Below are 23390 nucleotides of genomic sequence, written 5' to 3'. Positions count from 1 at the left end.
CCGGGACACTGTCTGGTCTCATTGACGCTGTGTTTTTTGCTTTGGAGAGGGTGGCTCTTACCTGAGCATCTGAGATGTCAGGGGGGCAGCACTCTGCTGGGATAGATATTTGCCCTTTTGGTGGGGAAGGGGGGAGCAGTTTGCGCTGAACCTGTCAGCTAGGATGTTGGCAATGTCTGTGGGTTCGGTGTATTTTTTGTCATTTTGGACTAATTCTGAGCATATCTGGGAATTCCCACCCAGGTTCCTAACATAACTAAAGAAAGCCTTGTGATTATCCTTAGTGTCCTGTGCAATTTTTCTCTCGAAGCTGGCCTTAGACGATTTTATGAGTGCCCGTAGTTTTTTGCTAATACTGATCAGAGATGCCTTCCCTTTTTGGGATTTTGCTCTGTCATGTAGTAACTTCCTCCTTCTATCAGAACGGGCAGTGTCTGTGATGGAATGTCTGCTGGGAGGGGGACTGCATCCATGTAAGCATAGGTCAGCTACATTATCTGATGTTAGTAGACAGGTTGTGCTCGATCACACTGCTGTAGTGGCATTACTTCCACTGTTCCATCATTGGTTGAGGTGCACACACCCAGACATGGCAGGCCATGGGGTTGTGGTCCTGGGTGTACTCATAAGGCAAGCTCATCCAGCTGACATCATTCACCTTCAGGTAGCAGCAGTGCATCTGATCATGGGTGTGGACATGCCATTGCAACTCCTGGCAATGCCAGTTCTCAGGGCTGGGGATGATGATGATGAACTGTCACCTCTACCATGCATAGCTCACACCTGTCTGACATACCAGGATGTAGAGCTATCACGGTGTCTGACTGTGTTCTTGCAGACACTCACACACCAATTTCACCTGGAGGGTCCATACAGAAACACACTCATAACAGTTAAATAGGTCAGTCTTGAGGCTTAAAGCTCATTGTGTCTCAGTGGACATCTTATACTTACTTCAAAATGTATGCCTGTTTCTCTTAATTACTCACTTGCACTCTTTACCTTTGGTGTCAGCCTAGGCCTCCTAACCCCCCCCCCCCAACACCCTGTGCAAATGATGATAACTGTGCCATAGCCTTGTTTTTTATCTTTTACATTCAGGGATACACAAATCTTTTTTGTCTGTTGCACAAGGTGCATGCCTGACTTAGTGCTTACTATATCTGTGCTTGAGATGTTTGTTTTGCTAACTGTACTGCTTTCTTACAGGTTTTTGTAATGTGTACATGCCTCCCATACTCTTACAGCAACAAATCTTGTCCAAGCCATAAATAAAAGTGGGAGAAAAGGCTGAACAATATGGAGACTTTTTAAATATTTTGGTCTTACAGACATAGACAGTTGATAGAATAACAGTTTTGGCATCACTATTTTTTAAGACTGGGATGAGGAATATGAAGTCTGAACTGAAATGTGTTTCATAAATTTCTAACTTCCCTCTTTCAGGATTTGCCAGTACAAAAGTAGGAGGCCAAAATGAGGAAATTTCTGAGTCAATTGGTACTTTTGAGAAGTATGAATGTGTGCAAGTTTGATGCCTGCGGCCTATTATAAGGACACATGTATTTGCATAAGTCACTGCTGTCACATGTTAAAGTAATTTCTTTAAAAATCAACTACCTTTTACTTACTTACATTACCAAATAACAATATGCAAGGATATGCCATTCATTTATATCATTACACATTTTTTTTTATATTCCAAGGTCAACACTTACCTTGTAAATCTGGCAGTTAATAACAGTTTTAGTTCAGGGCTGACTATCTGATTCTATAAGTACACAGCCATTACATGGGTAGGTAAAGGCATTGACTGGTATCAACATTACTGTATGTATGTGCACACAGGGTCATTTAATCAGGGACACAGGTTATGCACTGGAACCCTGGCTGATGACGTCCATCAGAAATGCACATACACCAATTGAAGAATGCCATAATGAGGCACACGCTCAAACATGAAATATCATAGATTGTGTTTCTAAAATGTTTTATTAAAAACAAAATGCTGACTTGTGAAAAAGAAGAAACTAGTGTGATATAACATCCAATATTTTACTAAACGAGGTTATCTACAGACTAGCAATCCTATCATCAAAGATTACTTTATTTACTTAAACATTATGAGATGACAGAATATCTGTACATCACAATGACTTTTATTAGGTAGATGGCTGGATTAAAATTCATTTTATTGGCTGATAGTGTTATGGAAGATTAACATTCCAAATCACTGCAATTGCTAATCTGTGTAATGAACAATTTATAATGTATTAGGTGTGAAAAAGAACTCTATCTAACAATTTGTGCACCGGGACTTTTATTAAAGTATCATAAAAACATTCTTGCACCTCGACTAAGGCTTTAGCCAATGTCATCAGATACATCCCTGGCAGTATTTTGCTAGACATCCACTTTACACTGGGACCCACATAGATGTCCTGGGTCAGTCACTCTGAGTGGTTTCAATGAAACAGGAAAAATAAGATTTTACTTTCCTTATAGTACCACTTATACAATCTAAACACCTGAGCCTGCCAGGGGGCTTTGTCTCACTGCAAAGGTTGCTACAGAGCAACAAAGCTAGCATTGCTGTCAGCTGTTTAAAGTAATTCTACAAGCTATAGGTGTTTCTGAACGGTAAGTTAGTGGGGAATGATATTTTAGTCAATTTGTACTGCTGGATTTATTCAAAGCTTTATTATATACTTGAGTGTGTGCCACAGTTCTACTTGTTGATGGTGCTTGCACAAGGGACAGTAAAGCTGCTACTGTGATGGGGTGTGTTACCCTGACTGCAGATCTTCTGACATAGCAGTGTGAATAGAGGGTTGACTATGTTGCAGGTACATTACACATAAGTTTTGACATTGCATTCATACCTGTAGGCCAAGGACTGAGTGCTAGACCTAATGCCTACTGATATAACAGTGTTGAGAAGTGCTGTACTAAGTGATACTTGCAACAGAAGTTGTTACAATTCTGCTTATTTTATGTGGGAGGTGGGTGGAACATGTCACATGTATATTACTCATGTAATAAATACTTACCATTATGTTGGAATTATTATGGAAGTTGCTGTGAGTGTATTGCTGTGGTTTGTGTTAGGGCCAGGGGTTAGGGAATGCACCGTGCAAAGATGTACACACCAAGGATATTTATCAAATAGCTATCCATGCTGTGACTGTTTACAGATTGTGTCAATACACTCACATTCTCACCAACCATATGTACCACAGATTTTGTGGAAACCTTTGCAGTTGTCTGTTGGGAGCTTACACTTGCAGGAAGTCATGTTTTTGTTAAGCTATGGATCCATAGTGTCCTTAAAGTACATGCATAAGTGGACTCATCGTGGAATCTGTCTATCAGATGTGTTTTCCATGGTCTGTGTAGCACTTAAGATTGTCAGCTTTATCATTGCATGCCAGGGCATAATAAGTCAGGCCTGTGTTAGTTCATGTAATGTTTTTTGTGTGTGTGTGTGTGTGTGTGTGTGTGTGTGTGTGTTGGGAGGTTGGAGTGAAAAGGTTTACATACATACCCACATAGAAGGGCATCTATGTACAGTATGAGGCAACTACATTCTCATTTTGTGAAGTGACCCATTGTAGACCCATGTCCACCTGGTGGATGCAAGCACATATTCTTTGATGTCATACCTGGGTGACTGAGATGGTTGCAAAGATACATCAATTTGCATAATAGAGGCACATACAATGGTCAGGAAGATTAATAAACAGTGGTAGTCTGTGCCTTTTGAGGACCTGTGCCATGTGCGCTGGGTGTGTCACTATGCCAGTGCTTACTGTTGAAATACTGACATTGCTACATGGTAGCATTATGTTGGGTGATGTGGTCTGTGTGAGGGTCCCTACTGGTTGACTGAATGTTATTTTTTGAGACCAGCAAATATCAAATAAACTGTCAAGTGCCCATGCAGATAATAACTCTCACAGACAAAGCAAAAAAACCTAAATGTTCATCATAAACACACAATTATAGCATGTTTTTCAAAGAGCACCAACGTAAAGGCTTTGTACCACAAATCTGATCTTTAAATATATTAAAAATTGGGCCACATCACCTCAGAGTAAAAAGAGGACCTTGGTTAACTAACAGTTTGCCTTTTAGCTTTACTTCATGTTACTCAACCTCACGTCAGAATATAAAAGCAAAAACATTTTCCTCAGTAGATCTCCACAAAATACCTCCATGATGGTCCACTTGATCACTATAATAGGATCAATTCCTAGGGTCTCAACAAAAAGAGAGGCACTGAATGACAGATACATGTATAATGAATTGTTTATGTCTCACTGATTAGTATAATAGCTTACGAAAACAAGCACTTATTGAGTGCTTGTCTGTCTGTCTAAGTTTGCTTTACTCAGAAGATTTTAATTTGGAGTTTCTATTTATGGAGTATTGCATGATTCTGTGTACTTCCTGTATCACAGCCTGATAATTAGTACTTCACAGTTCTTGCTGTTCTGTAATGACTAGAAGTGTTCAATACCACAGATTTTACTCTGCCTCATAACCATTCAAAGCTTTCCCTCTACTCATCCTGCCAGAATCCATGTACTTTAACAGTTCTGCTTTATATTTTATCTCAGTAACCTTTTTTTGTGTTTATTATTATGAAATGAACCTGACCAAAAGTAGATCCTTTTAAAAAATACATTATCATATTGATTGCTACTTCTGTAATAACTAAGCTAGATAAAAATATAATTTCAGTCATTACATATTGACTAGCATAATGTCTGAAATATGCAGTAAAAACAGATGTTAAAATCAGTGCTTTACAGTATATGTAGTTATACATCCCCATATATCAACATGAAATTGTTATTTTCTCTTTTAAGGATGCACAGCTGCATTTAGATGATGTAATTAGAAGTGCAGAGGACTTTAAGGAACAGCTTGCCATGGTAGAACGTAGAAGTAACCTCTTGCAGGCTGAGATAGGGGAAATATGAGCTGCCTTGGAACAGACAGAAAGGGCTCGCAAAGTGGCTGAACAAGAGCTTCTGGACTCTACTGAAAGGTCACAGCTTCTGCACTCTCAGGTAGGCCTAGGTATTGTCTGCTACAGCCTCTGTACTGATTTTTATTTTGTGATGTCTATTCCAACATAATCTCCAAAATAATGTTGTTTTGTTAACAGAATACCAGTCTCCTTGCAACAAAGAAAAAAACTAGAAAGTGATGTTCCTCATCTCCAAAGTGAAGTGGATGAAGCTGTCCAGGAATCTAGAAATGCTGAAGAAAAGACAAACAAAACTATTACAGATTTAAGGATAACTGGTTTGTATGTTGTTTAATTTAATTTTTGGGATGTTGATATTGAATTTGTTCACTTCAGTGGCCAATAATTGATTTACCTCAGTGTGATAATACCCTGGGGTAATAATATATATAAAATCACTAGGCATGGAGGAAGAAATCTCTGCATATGGGAAGCTTGGAGGTCACACCAATGGTAAGCATCTTGTCTCAAAGTTACCATACAGTATAGTCAAACACCGTACACTCTGTGACGGGTACAGCAGATAAGGTTCAAACTCATTGAGTTCAGCTCCCCACTATTGAACTCTCCAGCCACTGTTATCTATAAGAAATCATGTGGTGGCTACTTGTGCACCAGCATGATTTCACTTCTGTGGGATTTTCTCTTTTCTGTGTGGTTGTGGAACAATGGAGTTAGTGCAAGTAAGAGGAAAGTGGGGGTAAAGACCCCATGTGTGGATGCAGGGAAGGCCTGCCCCCTGCAAAAATTGCTTTATGTACAGATTCCATTAGTTTGAAGCTTCACTTTGTTTCATCTGGTTGAAGCTTTGAGGAATTAACACTAAATGGAAGATAGGAGGGTTGGGGTACTGCATTATTTGACTCGGAAATTTTCCACTTTGATTATTTTAATGAGCAATGTCTCTGTTTTATGAAATAGTACTGAAATTACAATATTGTAGCAGTGCAACAGCAAAACACTGATGCACTTCTCACATGTCTTACAATGTCACCTGCAGGCGGCCATGATGGCTGAGGAGCTGAAGAAGAAGCAGGACACCAGTGCCCACCTGGAGAGGATGAAGAAGAACCAGACAGTCAAGGACCTGCAACATCGTCTGGATGAAGCAGAGCAGTTAGCAATGAAGGGTGGAAAGAAACAGATCCAGAAACTGAAAGCATGGGTATGTAATATATTTCACACTTCCAAATGATGCGTAGAAAAAATATATAGTTTAAGGCATTTAAAATGATACACTGAGACTCTGTCTACATGAGTCCTTTTATCATGCATTTTTGTTTATTAACAATTATTCTTTTAAAAGGATACACTGAAACATGGGCATGAAGTCTACATTTTTTTTTGTTTTATGTTTAAAATTATTTTATTAATGTTTATTCTAGAAATTTTGTATGGTAACAAAAAAAAATATTCACATTTCTTTTCAAAAGGATAACACAAACTTTTGCTCTAGTAGTAGGCTAAACCACAGTGCAATAATTTGAACTGAATCACAAATGCCAACGTAATTTCTATTGCTATGAACACTGTGACTTCATATCACTTGATCCAGTTTGCAGGTAAGATGGCAAATCCTGCTGTCACTGACCTCTGTAATTTGACTGGAATGTAGGAGGTGGCCAGAATAACTGAGATGAAGAGCCAGAAAGCAACAGAAATATTGATACACACATTCATCTTACAACATTACCCAGCTTATGTACTGAGTCACTGGGTAAAATACTCTCAAAGAAGTTAGTAGGTATGACTCCTCAATATGACCCAGTTTAAAATGATTCTACTGCAATTTGGATGGCAAGTTTGACCTAGACTACTAAAAAATGTGGTTTGATATATTACCTTTTCTAGATCAAATTTGTCTCACACATGAGGAAACCATTCAGCCCATTGAGGATAAGACAACAAAATAATATCTGACTAACTTCAGCACATAAAATTACTGGCTGCTGATGTTTGGCTACAGGGGAGACAGAGGAGGAGAAACAGTTTCTAAATAGTTTTTTAAAACTCAGCAGCTACTCAGCAGGTGTAGACCCCCCCCCCCACACCTATCACATCCGGCCCTAGGTATTATTGGTTTCCGCTACTAGTGGCTCCATCTTTGAACTGTACCTATCTATCCCCTCCACACACTTTAAGCCAACAGCGTCCTTGTGGCTACTGTGCTCACCAGGTATTCATTAAACTATTGTTTAATTGTGTTTACAAATGTTATAAGGCTTTTAAACTCTGTAATATGATGTTTATAACTGCTCACGTTGTATTTCATGGTTAATTACTGTTGCTGGATGTGCTATTTGATACAACTGAATGGTATACTAGATTGAAAGTTGAACTGTTTGTATCCTTTGATTACTTCTGCTAGATGTATTACCATGGGTCCCTGCAAACTGACAAAGCAGAGTTTTTATATTGTTTTGTGGCATAAACTGAACTCGGTGTATATCCTGTTCTGCTTCATAGTTAGCTCTCATAGCTATTGGTTTGTTCAATACTGTAACGCTCTTTTCTGAGTCCGCATTTGTAATATTCTTGTTTCCCTGGTGACAATAACATTGTTACAGTGTTTTTAGGTCATATTTTTGATGCATTAGTGTTTAGTGTATTTAGGTTTTATTTCTGTTGTATTAGTGCCCTGTTTAAGAGGCAGCATATGTGTAAATTGCTTCCGTGCCTAAAAAACTGGAGCTACAGGGTTGATTTATGAATTAACTGCTCTGTCCTTGAAACTGCTTCTGTAGAAGTGCCTTATTAAGAGCCTGCATGTGGATTTAGAAAGCTGAGCTACACATGCTGGTAATTGAATTAGCTCTTATCTGAACCTGTTTCAATGGTCATCCTGTACCTACAACATGAAAGTACAGAGTTAGGCTGTTTAAATGTTGTTTTTGCACTCTTGTCTGGAGCTCGCAGTAGTGAGCATAGTCTCCATGATTATTCTGCCTAACACCTTTGGTCTTTTTCCACTTATACCAGCTGTTTAAATTACTAACATCAGTCCAGCTAAGCCTAGCATCTGATATTTTAAGTAGAAGCATGAGTATGTTTTGTTCCTGATGCGACTTCCTATTTATGAGATTTTTTTTTTTGAGTCTGAACTAATAATATCTGATTTTTCTACCTAACCCACCCCACTAAATATTCTGTATGTTTTTGTTTCCCCTAGCTCTCTCCCCTATTTCTGCATTCTAACTTTGAATCCCTGACCAAGGCTCTGTCAATTTTCACCTAAAACAGGAATCAGCTATACCTGTACCTGAAAAGAATAACCCGGGAGACTGGAGAGAAGGTATGACATCACCCCCTCTGTAAATGTGCAAATATTAATGTGAACTCCTTTCTGTACACATTTACCTTATTCCTCCCTAGAATATTGGTATTTGTAACCAGTGAGAGCACAGTACCACAGGAACCTGAGGCCCTATACTGACCCCTGCATCCCTCTCATAAATACACCTTAACACTCTCTCTAGCCCTATATAATACTATCTAGCTAACTCCCTGCAAATTAATAGAAATTTGTTATTTTCTTGCAGAAATCCTGAACTATTTTAGCATAGGGCTGACTGATAGTTTTTAAAACTCAGCAGCTACTCGGTAGGATCCCGCTCGGGCTCACTTTGTTCACCTCACACCTCCATATAATTTCCTTTATACTTATCCACCTTAGCCACACCTCTTCTAACTCCTCCCAAGTCCCTCCTATTTCCTTACTGACACGCCTCTTCCTCTATAACACCCTCCCATACTCCACTGCTTATCTCCCACCCCTCCCTCCCACTGTCTACTCATACTCTGCCTAAAGATCATGACTTTCAAACCACAAAAATTACTCCTGATACCTATACTCTGCTTCTTCTACCTCCTCACTTCATGTCACTCACATCTACCCCCACCCTATTTCCACCCAACAAACTGGACTCTAAATCCAAAGACTAAACACCAGGCTCCTCAGCACTCCTATCCCTCCTTCCCAACCAATACTACTCTCCTTCCTAAAATAAAATTATCTCCCCTCTCCCAACCTCCACTAAGCAGAAAAAAATATTTCCCTACTTAAACAATTATTCTACTTCAAACCACTACTTCTATCAGGGGACACCCATCCTAACCAAAGTCCCTCCCACCCCACCCTGAACTATAATCCTCTTGTACAAAACTCAACCAACTTTACTCCCTCTAAAAAGCAAATATCCTTCTGCTTTATCAGCCTTAGGAGTGTAGGAAATAAAGTTCAAGACCTCAAATACTGGTTATCTAACTATACTCTATAGTCACCCTAATCGAAACATGGCTAAAACCAAGATAATGAAATTACCCCACCTGGCTATAACATCCTTAGACTTGACAGACAAAAGAAAAGAGGAGGGGGTATAGCCATTTTATATCCTGATCACCTCTTTATAACTAGTACTATCCTCCCCCTTCTCTCTTTCGCTATAGCTGAACTCCTACTTGCCAGTGTTAAACTTAACAACTTTACCACCATAACTGCTGTAGCAATTTATATCCCCCCTGGAGACAATCTTAGCATACTTGAGAACATTCTATCCCACCTCTCCCAGACCATACACGATGAAACCATCATACTAGGGGATGTAAACATAGATTGGCTCTCAATACAAACTCCCAGTACTACATCTTGTATCAACTTACATGGATTTGAGCAACTAATTACTATCCCTACCTATATTAATAAATCACAACTTCCACAGTCTCTTCTGGACTGGATTTTGGTGTCTCACCCCCAAACCTACCATAACCCTCACACTCTACCAGATACCTTTAGTGATCACTGCCCTGTCACAGTTACCAGATATACTCCCCATTTCACCAGACCTTTCAAGTTCATCACATCCCATAATACCTCATCTTTCAGTTCTGACTCTTTCATTGGCCAACTATCTAGAATAAACTGGTCCCATCTCACCACTCTTCCCTTAGATGAGGCTGTCCACTCCTTAAACTCCACCTTTCTTAACATCCTTGACTTTTTTGATCCTCTCCACACAATAAGAATCCAAACTAACTCCTCTCCTTGGCTGACCAAATCTACTCGTACCCTGATGAAAAACTGTGATAGGATATGGAAACAATGGACTAAAACTAAAACCCCTTCTCTCCTTCAGACCTATAAAGAACTTAGGAATCAAATAAAGAAAGTTATCAACAAAGACAGGTCTAACCTCTATGCTAACCCTCCCACTACCCTACAATCGGACCCCCAAAAATTCTGGAACTCAGTCAACCATATACTACATCCGACAAAGCCTTCCCCTCCAAACCATGCCCAAATAAAACAGCAGAAGAAACTGCCACTACATTTAACATTTTATTGACTCAATATCTGCTATAATAAATGCTCTTCCCACTACAAAAAATGCTAATAACTCCAAAACCTCTACCTCTCCTCCCCATCCCTCTAACTCCTTTTCCCTTAAGTTTGTTTCAACTAACTATATTAAATCCTTACTTTCTAAACTCAAACCTTGCTCACCCTCAGCAGATAATCTTCCTTCCTATTTCCTACAGATTGCTGCTGAAACTCTAGCCTATCCTGTTTCCATCCTGATTAACTGATCCATCTCTAAATCATATGTCCCAGCAATATGGAAAACATTCTTCACATTACCTATACACAAAGGTGGTAATTCTTCTGATATATCAAACTTCAGACCACTTGCTATACTGTCTCCCCTCTCTAAAATACTAGAGAAATGCATTCACAAGTAGATAATGCAGTACCTTCTTCAAGAGAGCCTTCTTACACACACAAAAAATGGATTCCATCCCAAACACAGTACCACAACTGCACTAATATCCTTCATCAATACTGTATCTCTGGCCCGTGACAACAATAAACTAGTTTCAGGGCTATTCCTCGTCCTCTCCAAAGCCTTTAACACTGTCTCCCATCCCCTCCTCCTGGACAAACTATCCCATTTAAATTCTCTCACCCACTATATCCTGGTTTTCTAGCTATCTCTCTAACCACCAGCAAGCTGTTAAATGGCACTCTGCACTATCCCCTCCTTAACATCTCAATGGGAGTCCCCCAAGGATCCATACTTGGGCCACTGCTCTTTAATATTTTCACTAACCTACTTTACATCTCTTGTCCTCACTCCACAATTGTACAATATGCAGACAATTTGACTGTCATCACCATTGCTGACAATCCATCTGACCTCCACTCTACTACCCAACCATCGTTCAATACCATAGAGACATGGCTTTGTGATAAATTAATTCTTAACCTTAAGAAAACTAAGCTCCTACTCTTCCTCCCCAAAAACCTCATAAATCTCAAAATTACATTTTCCATCCTATCAAGTAATAATACTATCATCACTACTGAACCCAGCACTAAACTGCTGGGAGTAATAACAGACGATCAGCTTAGATTTGATCTCCAAGTCACCAATTCTATCAAAAAGACTCACCAGAAACTTGGACTCCTTTATCGCAACAAGAGACATTTAACCAACACAGCCAGAATAACTGTCTCCCATGCATTTCTTCTTCCCACCCTTCTTTATAGCTGTCAGTTATTCACTAACCTGAACACCATACTCATTACTAAACTGGAAACTACCTATAATAAGATGGTCAGATTCGCTGCAAACCAAACCTACAAGTCACACCATTGCTTATCCCTTAAACAATTGGACTGGCTCGAATTACCTCATTTACTCCTACTACATCAACCACTTTATCCTCTGTCAACCATCTTTCTGCCCTAGCCTTCTATCTATTATATCTAAATATTCACCAACCAGGACACTACATAGCTCTGACCAAGGCTTCCTACAGATTTATAAACTCAAAACGAAAATAGGAAGTTTACTCTATAACTATAACCCTGCTGCAAATTGGAATCAACTCCTCCAAGAAATTAGGTCCCTTGACCATACCAAGCATTTCAAGCTAGCCACTCAAAGATACCTAACAAACAAATGGTCATGTCACTGTAGTCAACTCCCCTTAAACAACCCTACCCCCTATTTCTTATACCTTCCCCTCTATCAGCCCTCTGCAGTTCCTTATTCCCTATTTCTCCCTCTATATCCTTCCCTTCTATTGTCCTTCTCCCTCATCTTCCTCTCCTCCCCTGTCTATCCCAGTAAACCTCTACCCCTCTGTCCCACTTTTAAACACCTCATCCTCATCCTCATCCTATTCTTTTTGCACTTGTATATAACCTAACAAGAATTATGACGCATTATATCATTATTACATTGTACCTGAGTATTTTTTCTGTATGATTTATTGTAAATGTTATCTTGCTACAGTTTGTATAGTTGCCACTGATGATTTCTTAACTGTCTGTACGTAAAATTTATAAACTCACTGTGGAGCTTTTCTCCCCGGGTCTCCACTGAAAACGAGCCACCCATTCAGCTGGACTAACCCGGTCAACAAATGTAAAATAAATAAATAATAAATAAATAAATGACTCAGCCTACTCAAAGCTGCTACAACATTTTAGTTGTTTATATTAAGATAACAGGTTATGGAACAAAGCCACCTGATTTTGGGGGGTCTGGACGATGCATCAACCTCCCCCATGTTTTATAGGCTTTATAGCAATTTGGATTTGCTGAAATAAGACAAATAAAAAGTTCATTAACATTTCCTTTGACATAACGCAGTGACAACCACATGTAATCAGCAGGGGTTTTCTGCTTCCTCAGTCTCTTTGATGATTCACTCAGTGTCATTCTTAAACAGTGTGAAATGATCCATGGTAAAATCTGAGTTGTATAACCACCATCAGACAGCATAATTTCTACAGTTTTTTTTACATTAATATAGCAATATTTACTTATAATGCCTAGAAATGTGCCTGCTGTTACATGATAAAACAGAATTATATGAAGAAAACTTCTACATAATGTATTTAATATACTACCCTGTCTTCAGGTTGACAAAATAAAGAAAGAATGTACTGCCGTTGTTTCATCACTGTATAACAAAAACACGTGCATGGCTTACATTATTAGGGTCATGCCAGTGTTATGTCTGTTTTAGTCAGAATTGAGGTATATGGTATAATTAACAAAAAAAATCATGATACTTAGCACAGATCAGCAGTATATGGTTTTGCAGGTACATAGACTTACTTACATTAAGCAGCCATCCCCTTCATCAACAAACCAATAATATGTCTCATTCTTTCAATAAATAGAAATGGCCTTTAATCCCACCAATTGCATGTTATGTTTGCAGCACTCCCTGTTTTTATTAGCATTTTCACACACACAAAATGCCTGCATATTCTCTCTCTCTCTCTCTCTAAATATATATATATATATATATATATATATATATATATATATATATTTTTTTTTTTTTTTTTTTTTTTTTGTTAAACACTTAGAAGATAATGCAAATCTTGTTCTCTGTCTCCCCCAAGCCATGTCACTCACTTCCAAATCCCTTCCTTTATTGGGTATATTATGTTACTTTCTTTTCAAGGATATTGTCAAGAAACCTTATTCTCAGCCCTTAGACACTTAAGAAAGGAAACCAGTGGTGATCAAGTTTTCAAATAAAAATGTTTTAATGCACATACAATTATTTTTTTTTTGCAAAAGTGCAGTGTGTTGGATTTTTGGCTAATCAACATTACAGTTTTGCTACCCATTTAAAATTCTGATTTTTTTTGCCCTTGCAGGTTCGTGAACTTGAAAATGAACTGGAGGCAGAACAGAAACAAAGTGCTAAAGCTATTAAGGGTGTCCGGAAGTATGAAAGAAGAGTCAAGAAGCTCATATACCAGGTATAAAACTACTCTCAGAATGACCACATTTGAATATTTGTACAACTTTATAAGTACTGCAGGACACATACTCGTTATGTAAACATTCTCTGCTCTACATACAGACTGAGGAAGACAAGAATAATATTCTAAGGTTACAGGATCTGGTGGATAAATAACAGCTCAAAGCCAAGGCCTAAAAGAGGCAGTCTGAGGAAGCTATAAGTATATTTTTGTAAATGTACTTTCTATATTACATTTCTGAAATATGAATAATCATTTATGAAACTGTATTAAGGCCATTACAGAACATGAGTCAGTATTAAAATTGTATTATAGTGATTATGTTTCACTCACTGGATTAACACACAGTATGAAGTGTATTTTGATCAGTGGTAAATCAAAATGCTGAATGTTTTGTGCAGTTAGAAACTCAGTATCCTACACATTATCAGTAAACATGGAGAATTCTGTTGCACTGATTTTCTATACTGCAAGTAGTTTCAGAAAATAGAAATGCCATCCCAGTCTGAGAACTTGCCTCTGGAGGGTAATGCCATAGTAGGCAAGAAAGAAGGTATTAGATCATTGCTTGGTAATCTAAGAGTGTGACAAAAACAGTAGAGTGAAAACATAAGAGGCAAGAAGACATGAAGAAACTCATAGAAATGAAAATGGGGTATTGTGATAATGACGTAAGAGATGTAAAAGGAGGTAAATGAAATACAGCTGCAAAAGACCTTCCATAGATACCATGGGGTAGCTAGTCAATTAGTGATCCAATCAGCTTCACCTATGCCAGAATAAATCAGAATTTCTAGAAGTGGAGGAAATTAGTCTATCTGGAGTACAAGGTACCAAAAGTAATGTCTATGAGCCATCTTATTTAGAGTTTGGAATCAAAAACAATAGGGTAGTATGAGGCACAAGATAACATGGTAAACATGACAAAGTTTGTAATTAATTTTTCTATTGTTTTTTTTTTCCGGTTAGGGGTCACCACAGTGGATCACCTGTCTTCTAATGATTGACAGTAGAGTTTTTACGGTGTCGAGTTGCCAGTCCAGCACCCGACCTTCCACAGAAGGCACACACACACACACACACACACACACACACACACACACACACACACACACACACACACACACACACCTAGAACCAATTTAGAGTGTCCAATCCACATATGGTATGTCTTTGGGAGGAAACCCAAGCACCCGGAGGAAACCCATGCAACCACAGGGAGGACATGCAGACTCCACACAGAAGGCACCCTAGCCGAGGATCGATCCGGAGAGCCTCTTGCTGTGAGGCAGCAATGCTAACTGCTGTACCACCATGGCCGCCCAAAATGTTTGCAATTAATAATTGTTATAAATAATTGGATTTATCTTGTGATATCTGTCGCATGAATTTTAACAGCCAGGGCCAGACAGACATTTGCTGCTCTGAATACAGTTCATTAAGTATGTTGTTACTAACAGTTTGTCAAAGCAATATTCATTGAATCTCGTAATATATAAAACAAGTACAATGAAATGTTTGCAATTAATAATTGTGATAAATAATTGGATTTATCTTGTGATATCTGTCGCAAGAATTTTAACAGCCAGGGCCACACAGACATTTGCTGCTCTGAATACAGTTCATTAAGTATGTTGTTACTAACAATTTGTCAAAGCAATATTCATTGAATCTCGTAATATATAAAACAAGTACAATGAAAATGGAATTCTTGTCTGAAAGTGCATTCAAAATAAAATGCAGCAGAGTATTTTATGAGTTTGGCACAGTTTCACCCCCTCCCCTGCAGTAGGCACAGCCTTTCTACTTTCCTAGCCACATAATCAACACCAAAATAACTGAATCCTAAGGACAGTTCCATCATTGGAGTGGTTAGGATGTTGGCCATAGTACTGAGAGAAATCCTGATGAGGGTATTGGACAAGCTATTATCTGGTGCTGAGGTCCCAAATGGCTGACAAAAGCTACAGTCATATTTGTACACAAGGGAAAAAGTAGAACCAATGACAGTAATAACATACCAGTAGACCTGACTTACATGGTAAGGAAGGTGATGGTCAGAACTCTGAGGGACAGACTAATAGCATTCCTAAAGGAAATCCAACACCAGGATTTTAAGATGGTTTTCCAGAGAAGAAGATTAAAGCAATGCATTACTAACAAGCTTCATGCTGTTGTTTTACATTTGATTCTTTCAGATTACATTTGCCTGTTGTGTGATTTTTGGGAAAGACATTTAACCTGATGTAACTCTTGTATTGCCCTTGAACAACACATGAGATTGTGTCAGGTCAGTGAAGGTAGTTTTGTCAAATGTGAAATGATTTAACTAACTTCATCAAAACTACATTCATTGACAGTGGTGTGTGTCTCTTTTTCTACTGTTGTGCAATCTTGGAGATGGGATAGATAAGTTTAGGGGATGTAGGGGTGTCTCTCAACATGGGGGTGCAGAGGGGGCTTGATTCCTGCAAAAAAAAAAAAACCTTTCCTTGGTTGTTCACTGAAAATAGTTTCTGCAAGCATTTTTCAGTAAACATTTTTCGACTTTTTACATTCATCAAAACTATCTTTAGTGAGTCAACAGAAATCCAAACAAATTTGTTTTTACTGAGTTTAGCAAGGTAACAAATGAATACAATAAAATAGAAAACATATTTTTAGCATTAAACTACCTTATTAGTTCAGTCTAATACAATTTATGACTAGGTTGTAACTGGGCTAAAGAGAATTCCATCTGATATAATATATCTTGACTTCGGGAAGACCTTCATTTCACTGTATAAAAGAAGGCTGTTTATCAAGCTCAAAAGATTTTGGGTAAGATGAAAAAGGGTGCAATGTACCAGGAGGTGGTCAGATAGAACAACAATGCTGGTGGTAGTAAAGGGGATCTATAAGCAGAAAATATGTTAATTAATGGTGTGTTGTAGGAGTTGTTTCTGGTTTTTCTATACTTGCACATGTTCTTGGACATAGTACAAGAGTGAAATCAGTCACATATCTGAGGACAATTCGTATATAGTTTCCTTTGGTGCAGATAAGACTGATAGGGGCTAATACAGACTGTACAAAGCTCTTTAAAGTAATGTGCTAGCATGGCTACACTGATAATATGATTTTATGTCACTACCATTCATTATACTTTTGGCATTTACTCCTCCATTTTATGTATGAAAAATAAACATTTCTTTATTAATCAAATTGAATTTTGTTAAATAAGTAGAGCAAATGGTAGGGATATGGAAATTCATCATTCCCATAACATCTTAGTGAATTTTACTTTCTCTTGTGCAGGAGGAACAAGCCAATGCCAACCTAGCCAGATTCCGGAAAGTTCAGCATGAGCTTGATGAAGCCGAAGAAAGGGCTGACATCGCTGAATCTCAGGTCAACAAACGCAGGACAAACAGCCAAGAGATCAATAGCAAGGTATCTCACATGTTTAGTTGCTGTACTTCAAAATCATCTGCATAGTCTGTGTCTTTGTCTTTTGTTACATAGTGTACCTGATGAGGCATGTTAATATTTCCCTTCTAGTACAGTTAATTATTAGATCGTATCCTGTAATGCTTTATTTTCCATATGAAACTATTCCATCTGAGGGAAAATGAGGTTATTCAACTCAGTCAGCCTTCAGTGACTCCTGCCCTAGATAGATGTGCATACATTTAAATGCATGATTCCTGTAAACACATAGAATGTATGCACACACGCGTGCATGTATCACAGCTCCCCATCCTTTACACCCCCCTACCCACACACATGCACTAATAACACTATTAAAACTTTGTGAACATTGTGAGTTTAACCTTGGGCCAGGTGTTTGCCTGTAAATTACTGACTCAGATTCAGAAGTCAGCTAGGACAGGCTTTTCCAGTAGCTCAGATGCATAAATCCTACATCTGCACAACACATAATATTATAAATCACTTTGTACAACAGAGACATGTTTTGTCAGAAGACTGATCCTTGGTATTTTAATTCATGAGCACAAGCACCTAAAGTGTAGCTACTCCAGTATGTCACCTGATCTGAGGCCTATCCTTCAGCTAAGCCTACATACGGTGCCAAAGTACTTATTATGTGCATAGCAGTTGGCTAGCATAATTTGTTTACCCAGATCAGTCATGTAATATGTCTTTTATATACTAAATCAATACTGTACCGAGCCAGTGCCTTTTTAGCTTATGTAGTACTCACAGTACCAGCTTCCATATTTTCAAGTATGAGGTTCCTTGACCTTTAGTGAACTCCTGTTCTTTTTCTGTCTTTTTTTATGACTTTACATGAAAATGTCAATATTTACATAAACACTGTAGTTTGTACTCACTACCACAATATTATGTCAAATCCTAATTGCATTTGCATAACACCTAAGCAGAGAGCTGCGGAAAGGGTGCTGCTGTTTTGTCATTACAGAAACGCATGGCTCAGTCTGGTACATATGCAAATATTACAGAATGAAATGTGTTTAGAAATCCCAGCACTTGAGCCACCAACACCTAACCTGGCAATGGTGACAGACAATGAACCTATTTTTTGCAGAGTCTCTGGGGGGGGAGGGCTCCTTTTCACCATGCTGACTATGTATAACAATCCTCTGCAAGACAAGTGTTCTACCTGCATTGCACTTAATGCAATTAACCTTTCTCAGATTGCAAGCTACACATAAAATGTGTTGGCCATGATCTCACGCAACACAGGTCTGGCATTTTCAAATCCTGACCTACTGATCACAGGCAATATTCTGATGAAAATGATAAGTCTACAAATTGTACTAAAATGCTTCAGTGACTACTCAGAGGCAAAGTTAATTGCAAAATAAGCACTTTCTTTGCCTGTAAAATAGAACAGCAAAATTCAATTTCATACATTTGTTTTGCTACTAATTTCTAAAGAAAAACATAATAGAGAAGTATTGCAGCTATTGTTGGTGAAGAAGATAATAGATAAGTATTCTGCATGTTGTTACTGAAACAGAAAGCATTACTGTTTTAAAGAAAAAGGGAAGAGCATACATTACTGTATGGCTCAACATTAAGACAGTTCTTAGCTATACATATTTCCTTAATAACTGAAAAACAATGCTGTACAGTTTAGATATTACTGTGTTTCTACTGCAGTGATACTGACTGCTTCTTCAGACCAGATACTACAACACAAGGGCTGTTTTTGTTTCATCTATAGCAAACATTTTAGGGAAGAAATTAATGCTGCTGCTCTAAAACTTTTCACCTATTACTACAGACACCAGGATCATAGCTGTCCTATTTATATGGTTACATAGATATGAAAATGTCTTGTACTCAGAACTGTATTTTTTGAAAATATTTTTTGTCTGTATTACAGGAAAGGAGAAAGTGAATAAAAATGAAGACATTATTGGCCTACTGATTACAGAAGTTTATGTTGTTGTGTCTTTCGGCCTTTCCCAGTTAGGGGCCGCCACCGCGGAACTCCGGTCCGCTAATGATTGACAGTAGATTTTTACGTGCCGAGTTGCCAGCTCTGATGTACAACCTTCAACGAAGGTACGCCCATTCACGCATGTCTCCACACAGAAGACGCTCTAGCTGAGAATCGAATAGGACAGCATCTTACTGTGAGGTGACAATGCTACCGCAGCACCACCACCGCAATTCTGATTACAGAAGTTTATACAATATGAATTTTTTGATAGCAGTGTTACCATAATTTAATTTATTTATTATCAATAAACATATTTTTAAGTCTAATACCTGTTGTACTTCTTTTATATGATTGTTAATGTGTTTAATGTATTTGTATTTCATAATTTCCATGTCTAAAAACAACTGGTCTTAACTGTTACATTAATGCCAGTTATACAATCATACCTCATTAGTATTCAAAAATGTGCACGCTGAATGGTCAGCCCAACTAGGGTGCCCATTGTAAATCAAGGATATACCAAAAGAAGTTTCTTCCATTAGTATATGGTACATAGGCATACATCTCAACTATCCAGAGTTTTGCCTCATATTTTTGGATTGTTCATCATAAAATTTGCAGTTTTCTGACAAATCATTGAGGAATGAAGTCTCTAAATAATGGCACACATTTCAGTTTAAGACTTCACATCCTTCAGACAATGCATGATTACCCAAATCTTGTTCTCACAGCTTTCTAAGTTTATAAGAGCAACATTTACTGTCAGTTCCCCTTTTGGGCCTTTGCCCCCCCTCCCCCCCCATTAGTTATGGCTTTGTCCACATTTCCTGAGCTAAGAGGTTGAGCGGTATGTACAAAGGGCAGAACATATTCAAGGAAAACCAGGTACATTCTGCAAAACCAAAGAAATGTACCTGATTTTCCTTGTATTTCTGCTCTGTCTCTTCCATACCTCTAAACTGTCTAGATCTTATTAAATTAAAAGACAAAAAAAACAAAACAAAGGAGCTCTTCCTTTCTCCAGTGCTTGTTTTTCATAGCACTGATCTACTGTGCAAGAATGGGAACCTAAGTCCCATATGCATGTGCTATACATCAACAAACGTGGAAGAATGTGAAAACAATCCAGAGGAACATCACTTTGCTTTTATACAGGCATTATTTAAGAAAAGTACGTATTTTTATTCTTAAATAATGTCATTGTGTAACAGCAGTAACTGACACATGGGTGTGGGTATATGAGGATTTACCCACACTCACACCGGTTATTGCTTAATTATATGTGTATTAGCTTAATCACAGACATGCTCAGATACACTAGCTACCATGTTTTGTCCAATAGAAACACTAGTTGTAGTCCCTCAGACTATTAATGGCACTTTACTAAGACCATTAATTTCTAATAATGTTACTGGTTAAGCAATCTACCAATACTTAACAATCACATTTCTCTGTCTCACATGAATGCAATGCACTTTTTTCTTTATTTTTAGTAACGGGGTTGTCCATTTTGTCTAGACTCATTTTCAGAAAAGGTCAAGGCAGAAAATTCAAAACATTATATAATGGTCTAGGAGGAAAAGACCACTTTTACATCGATAGCAGTTACAGTAATACAGTAGCTAAACACAAACTAGGTTATGCAAATTCTTTAGATGATAATAACTTCAGAATACTAACTGCATAAATATGACCTGTGCTCAATGCTAAATATCCTGCTTTAAATCAGTGGCAATGTACATAGCACATGTAAACACACTGGCTGTTTTAAGAATGGTAAGTACTTTAATGCATTGTTTGGAGCTTGGTGTTTAGCCCTGTATACCCAATTTCAAATATAGAAGAAAGTGCATGAGCAATATAAAAACTTAATACACTGAGGAAGAAAGACAGGCACTAATCCAATTATAGATGGCAGAATTCTAGGGGTGACAATAAAATGGAAGTGAACATAGGTTCATAGGTCCAAACGATTAGTTGCCAAACAAATGATGTGCTGGCTTTCAAGAATGCTTGACTGTCATAACCCTAAAGTCATATATTTTACTTCCCACACATGTATATAGATATAAATATATCAGGATTATTTTTTAAAGTTATTGATTAACTTATATTACCTTTAAAAGAAATATTATTCCATCATTTAGGAAAATGTTGCTTAATTTATTTTCTTTTGCTATTTATCTTAGAATGATGTTCACTGTTCTGGTGTTAGTTACCTTTATTGAGGTCGGACACTGATTTCCAAGTACACTTGCATCAGACATTGCCTTGTAGAAGAGACAGAGCTCACCTCTTCAAGTAATTTACAAGGGATAGGATATTATGATAAGCCTGAGTAGTTCAGGTTTTCCTGTTTATATGCACACACACACACACACACACACACACACACACACACACATATATATATATATATATATATAGTAGATATAAAAAGTGTACACACCCCTGTTAAAATGCCGTGTTTTTGTGATATAAAAAATGAGACCACAATAAATAATTTCAAAACTTTTCCCACCTTTAATGTGACTTATAACCTGTACAATTCAATTGAAAAACAAACAAATCTGTTAGGGGAAAAAATATAAAAAATAAAAAACATACAATAATCTGGTTGCATAAGTGTGCATACCTTTAAACTAATACTTTGTTGAAGCATCTTTTGATTTAATTACAGCATTCAGTCTTCTTGGGTACACACCAGCCATCAATTAAAGAGATTCTGATTAACCACAAGCAATGTTCAGTTGTCCTAGTAGGATTTTCCTTATATTTAATCAGTTGCCTGCTACAGCAAAAGCCATGGTTCGCAGAGAGCATACAAAGCATCAAAGGAATCTCATTGTTGAAAGGTATCAGTCAGGAGAAGGGTAAAAAACAATTTCCACAGCATTGGATATACCATGGAACACAGTGAAGACAGTCATCAAAAAGTAGTGAAAATATGGGACAACAGTAATTGATGAAAAGACAAGATGAAAACTGGTCAGGGAGGATGCCAAGAGATCTACAGCAACACTAAAGGAGCTGCAGGAATTTTTGGCAAGTACTGGTTGTGTATCACATGTGACAACAATCTTTAGTATTCTCCATATGTTGGATTATGGGGTAGGGTTGCAAGACAGAATCCTTTTCTTACACATGAAAACATCCAGGCCCGGCTTAAATTTGCAAAACAATACATCAAGTCTCCCAAAAGCATATGGGAAAATGTGTTATGGTCTAATGAGAACAAGGTTGAACTTTTTGGCCACAATTCCAAAAGGTATGTTTTGCTCAAAAACAACACTTTGCCTTACCAAAAGAACACCATCCCCACAATGAAGCATGGGGGTGGCAGTATCATGCTTTGGGGTTGCTTTTCTTCAGCTAGAACTGGGGCTTTAGTCAACGTGGCGGGAATTATAAACAGTTCCAAATACTAATCACTTTTGCCACAAAACCTTCAGGCATCTGCTAGAAAGCTGAAGATGAAGAGGAATTTCACCTTTCAACATGATGATGACCACAAGCATACATCCAAATCAACAAAAGAATGGCTTCACCAGGAAAATTAAAGTTTTGGAATGGCCCAGCCAGAGCCCAGACCTAAATCCAATAGAAAACTATGGGGTGACCTGAAGAGGGCTGTGCATAAGAGATGTCCTCGCAATCTGACAGATTTGGAGTTTTTTTTTTAAGGAAGAGTGGACAAATATTGCCAAGTCAAGATGTGCCATGCTGATAGACTCCTACCCAAGAAGAGTGAATGCTGTATTTAAATCAAAAGGTGCTTCAACATAGTATTAGTTTAAGGGTGTGCACACTTATGCAACCAGCTTATTGTACTTTTTTTTATTTTTTATATTTTTCTCCTAACAGATTTGCTTGTTTTTTAATTGAATTGTATAGGTTATAGTCACATTAAAGCTGGGAAAATTTTTGAAATGATTTATTGTGGTCTAATTTTTTTATATCACAAAAACCTGGAACACTTTTTATATCCACTGTATATATATATATATATATATATATATATATATATATATATATATATATATATATTGTATTTATCCAAAAATAAGACCTGATCTTATACTTTTTCCCCGCCAAATTACGCATTATGGCTTATTATCAGGGGATGACTTACTTACCCCCCCCCCGTACAACAA

At 37.8% G+C, this 23390-nt stretch overlaps 1 pseudogene; it reads left to right on the top strand.

Moving 5' to 3' along the window:
* Nucleotides 1-1385: 1385 nt before the first annotated feature.
* LOC122788699 lies at nt 1386-21116 on the top strand (annotated as a pseudogene).
* The last annotated feature ends 2274 nt before the right edge of the window (nt 21117-23390 follow it).

This window comes from Protopterus annectens, chromosome 14.part0, assembly GCF_019279795.1.
Source record: "Protopterus annectens isolate FY-2018-M chromosome 14.part0, PAN1.0, whole genome shotgun sequence".
Taxonomy (NCBI): domain Eukaryota; kingdom Metazoa; phylum Chordata; order Ceratodontiformes; family Protopteridae; genus Protopterus; species Protopterus annectens.
The sequence above is the reverse complement of the archived record's forward strand: the minus strand, read 5'-3'. Positions and strand labels throughout refer to the sequence as shown.